Here is a 5,320-nt window from a genome sequence, read left to right on the forward strand (position 1 = left end):
CTCCCGTCAACAAGAACACAGAGGAAAGAGACAAAACACAACAGTTGTAAGTTGACTCCCTCGTTGTGAAAACAGAGAGACCAGATGCTTCTGTATTTCCTATATGTTGGATTGTTTTAAATTATGGGACTTCCTTCTGATTGGCCCACTGAGTTTTTTCTCTCCCTTTCCTGCACCATGCTTCCCAGTGTGGCAACACCCATTTCCCAAACGATCACCTTTCTAAACCTTGTGATGAAGCAACATCTTTGCACATTTGTCTGGTCTTCCCAAGACTCCTTTTCTACCTGAGCTTTTGTGTCTCAGACTTACATCTTGCTTCAAGCTCCAGCTTCCCTGGTAGGCTAACCAGTAAGGTACCAGGAATTAATTTCCCTGGAACAGATTAAATGAATTTCATTATCTATATACTACTCAGTCCTGCTGTTTTTTTGCTCCTTTTTTGGAATGTGGTGAGGTTTAACTTTTATTTGCTTTTTTTAAAAAACAAAGAAACAATTTGCACATGTAGGTATTCTACAACCAGTAAACTGTTACTAATCGGCTGCCTCTCCACAGTATTCTCCTCTCTCCTTTTCCCCTGTCCTGTCCTCTTGAATCCACATTTCAAACTTGCTCGTCCTCTTGTCCTCTATACTTCCTCACGCTTTCCCAGTCCCCTTCTACCGTTTTTCCTTTCAGCACTCATGATCAAGTGGTCCATTATTATTATTGTGCTTTTACTTTTTTGGTTGGTTATGATGAAAATTTCTAAATTTACATTTTTATAAGGTATTGTAAATAAAAAAAATTCTATACTTGTGGGGAGAGTGTGTAGTGTTCTTCTGTATTCGTAGAAATGCAGGCTACCTACAGAAGGGGCCGACAGGCCTTCCTTAGGCAGACATTTCCACATAGCAGAGACAGCATCAGTTGGGAGTGACTGAGCTCCTGCCCTGCCATCAGGGGGCACCAGCGGTAGAAGGAAACAGTGTTAACTGTAAGAAGATTCAGCGAATCCAGAAGTGATCTGGATGGGGACAGTGAAGCTGCCAGGCTCGTGGATGGTCAGGGTGGTGTGAACCAAAGCCACTGGCCGGAAGGGCCAAGAGGAGCTCTCTACATGGGGCGTATGGGGAGCAGTGAGGCAAATGAGGCTCAGGGTAAGTATAAGGCCATGCACACTGTGGTAGGAAAAAATCCCAAATTTTAAATATGCACATGCACAGTCTTAACTGCTAGTGAAAAAGACCTGAGGGTTATGTCAGATGGCTTGTTGACTCAGTGTGTGGCTAGGGCTGGTTAGGAAAGGTTTTGAAAATAAAGTATTCTGATGTCTATGAAAATGTAAGTGAAGTGCTGTTATGTCTGTGTATAGGTCTGTGGTGCAGCCACATGGGGCACACAGCAAACAGTTTTGATCTCCCTATCCCAGGAAAGGGTATCATAAAGCTGGAAAAGGTACTGAAGAGGTCAACTAAAGATATCAGTGGTTGGAGCACCTTTCCTTTGAGAAAATACTGAAGTACTTGCAGCTTTTCAGTTTAGAAAATGAATGGTTAAGGAGTGACATGATCAAGGCTTTAAAATTATATGTGGTGTAGATAAAATATTAATATTGGGGGGGTGACACACAAACATTGTTAGTAGGGTACGGATAGAAGTACATAACAAATCAAGTTGCAGAGCTGCCACAGGATGCAGTCACGACCACAAACTAGATAGCTTTATACAGAGATAGATAAATTTGTGGAGGATAGATCTGTCAATGGCTACTAGCCATGATGGCTGAATCGTTCTACTATGTTTGGAAGCAGTGTTGATGTAAACACCAGTTGCAGGACAACAGAGACTTTGGATTCCAGACTCTGCTTTGTAAGCCTTCTGGAGAGTATTTAGGTGGCCACTGTGGGGAAAAGAATGTTGACTAAGTGGACCATTCGTCTGATCCAGAGGGGCTGTACGATTCTTACTAGTGCAGGTGCACTAATCTATATTACTTCATGTTGTATTCTTAGAATGTCTTCAAAAAGTAGATATAATTTTTTTAACTGCAATATGGGAGTGGAAGTGAGTTTCTTTGTTTTTATGAAGTAAAAATACTACCAGATATATATGTAGTTCATATGCAGAGTATGTGTAAAGTACTGCTCTTAGCTAGTAACTGAATGAAGTTTCAGGGATATAGTTAAGCAAGCTGTGCTATGTGGTGAGTTTTCCAAAACAAGGGATGCTGCAATGAGTCTGTTCTGTCTTTCTAAAGGCTGGGAAGAGGGATCATCTGATACAGTGAGCAATAACAAGGTTTAAAGACATCGGCATTGTGAGACCATCTTTGCACTTGCAAGCTGTTCAGATATTCTGCTTTCTTCTCTGAAAAGGGACTGGAGAAATCAGCATCCCAAGGAGGTTCCTTTAGTAATGGCGGTTTTGCACTCCTGAGAACCCATAGCAGCTTTAATGCATCTAATCAAACAGAAATGGAGAAAGGTCCCGCCACCAACTCCCTAGCAAAAAAGACTTGGTTATTCTTTTGGGGTTGTTGTGAAAAAGCTTTGTAATATGTTGTACATAATTACTTTATCACAGTGATACTCAGTGGCATGGAAGCCATATATGGCTTTTTGATGTGCCACCTGTGGCTCTTTTGAATGTAGCTCCTCAATGTGGCAGCTGCCCTATGTTCCAGGAAAGTGGGCAAGGTCACTGTTTGGTGGGACTTGTGACTGGTAGGTAGTTCTCACATTGAAACAGGGAGCACTGGTTCAGATAAGCTGTGAGCTTCCCTGAGCTGCAGGCCTCATGTTGGAGATGGAAGTAAAGGGAGTACCATAGAAACTGGAATAGCGTCGTCATTAATATGGGCACAAGATAAACAGTTCTATTTTTAAAACACAACCTGTCCATGATGATTATATCAAGGCAAGATGTAGGGGTTCTGTGTATGAGGGTGGGTCAACATATGCAGCTGAATAAGTTGGGAAAATGGGGCACTTCACTGTTGAATGCTAGCACGTAGGACAAAATTCCTTATAATAGAAAACAGCATAGAGATGGGTTCTGATCACCCCGTCTCCTGCAACACTAAGAATTCAACTTGAAGAGATAACTTTTAACATACTTTTTCAGCCTAATCGTTCTGGAGTCATAAGTCTGATTTGCAAGTCCCCCACTCCCAGTGGTTGATGACCCAATCAACACTCTGTCTTGGTCGTCTCTTCTGCCTATGGATGTTGATGGTCTTCCCAAGGACAATTGTGACAAACGTGTTGAAAAGGCGTTGCATAGGGATTTTGAAGCGTCTGCCAGTTCCCTGCAAGCGTCTGCCACGGGATCCTTGTTTGCCAGAGCGGCCTACACCTGGACCTCAGATCTTACAGCGGCAGAGAGTGGCATACTAAAGAGTTTGAAAGATGAATTAAAGAAGATTGCTTTGGCAACAACCTTTGCAGCGGATTTCTCTCTGGATGCGCTCGAGTTAGCAGCCAGAATGATGGCTTGTAGTGTGAGGGCTAGACGTAACACATGGCTCAGAAACTGGGATGCTGATCCAGCTGCTCAAGCAAAAATTGTGGCAGTACCTTTCAAGGGAGTCAACCTGTTTGGTGCAGGTCTGGAGAGATATCTTGTTGAGTACAAGGACAAGAAAAGAGTTCTACCATCTAAGAAGAGGGATGTGACTTCCGTTTTTGGTGATTCCTGGGTCGGATGCATCCCATCGAGCTTTGATGGAGAGACGCCGAGTCTTGGTGGACAGGAGGGGTCCTGGACAGGTCTGGGCCCCCCCAGAGTCCTTGTAGGGGACTAGTGGCCTGGGGTGCTGAAGGGAGTCTCTTCCGAGGCAACGGCTGAGGAATTGAGGCTCCCTCCTACCCTGAGAGGTCCTGCTATCGGAAAGCTGATATGGCGACCAGAGTAAGCTGCCGGATGAAGTGGGCAAGTGATCACATGTGAAAACGTTTCTTCAATAACTTTAAAGCGACAAATAGTGAGTTAATCGACCCCTTTGTTTAAACGGCTGGCCTCTAAGGTGAATGGCATTAACTTATAAACAGGTGGGCTGGGGAGGAGTTGGGGATTCCCTCCCCACAAAAGTGAGCAGTTCCTAGATGCTAAACCAAAAGGAAAAAAGTGTAACTGATCGTGAGACTCTGTGCAGTCTGTGCAGGAGACCAAAAGGTGGAAAACAATACAAAGCGCATCTTAATTGGAGAAGTTTCATTTTAATTCTAAAAACTTTCCCCTTGAGTAAACAATGTCTGGGAGAGGGGGGGAAATGGTGACGGAAAAGAAACCTCTCACAGGAAATGTCCAACCAGTGACTCCCACTCCCTCACAGGCACCAGAAGTAGCTGCAGACTTTCCCAATATGTTGGCAATGGCACTACACCCTCTGCTGGAGCAGATGTCTAACATCAACACCAAGTTGGATGGAGTTCAAAAATAACACATATGGATAAGAGAGCAGATAATTCTGGAAAAGCCATCAAGAAAATCGAGACAAAACCAAAAGATATCAAACAGAAATTGGAGGAAGTAGAAAAAGAGAGAATTTTAGATAAAGATCAACTACTGCAGCTCCAAATGGATAGATCAATGTACGTACTGCATTTTCAAGGTATTCCTGAACAGAAAGGAGAAAATTTAAAAGAACATTTAAATGAAGTTTCGGCACCAATGACAGGTCTCAAACAAGAAACACTACAGAATGATATGTACTTGACATACCAGACATTCAGATTTCATCAAGAAAAATAACTTACCAGGTGAAATATTTGTTAAATTCTCCAAGAGATCGACTAGAGATGCTGTCTTAAAAGGGACAGCTGGAAAAACCTTGAAAATTAAAGATGAAGAAGTGAAAATTTTAAAAGATATTCCATTTGAGGTGAGAAAGTGAAGAAGACAATATAAAGACTTAATTTTTTTCCTCCATGCTAATTCAACTCCTTATAGATGGATATTTCCAGAAGGACTCATATTCAACTATAAAGATAAGAAAAGTAAAATTGATTCTGCCCGGAAAGCCAAGGATTTGTTGGAACAACAAAGTCTGGGGAGAAAAGAAACAAAGAAACGGGACAATACTCAAGAAGAAGATAAAAGCGATGATGAATCACAAGATACTCCAAGCAGTTCAGCCACACTTTCTGAGACCTCTGACTCTGAAAAAGGAGTAGCAGCCCAGAAACAACTTAAAGTTAAGTTGAAATATAAGAAGAAGCCTTATAAATGAACTGGAATATAATAGTTTGTAATCCACCAAAAGACTATTATTAAAGCCTTAAGTTAGTTTAATCAGAAAGTAATAAATCAAACTTAGTGTTTTTAGCTTTCATTG

This window comes from Gekko japonicus, unplaced genomic scaffold (genome assembly GCF_001447785.1).
Source record: "Gekko japonicus isolate JY-2015 unplaced genomic scaffold, Gekko_japonicus_V1.1 scaffold1660, whole genome shotgun sequence".
Lineage (NCBI taxonomy): Eukaryota > Metazoa > Chordata > Lepidosauria > Squamata > Gekkonidae > Gekko > Gekko japonicus.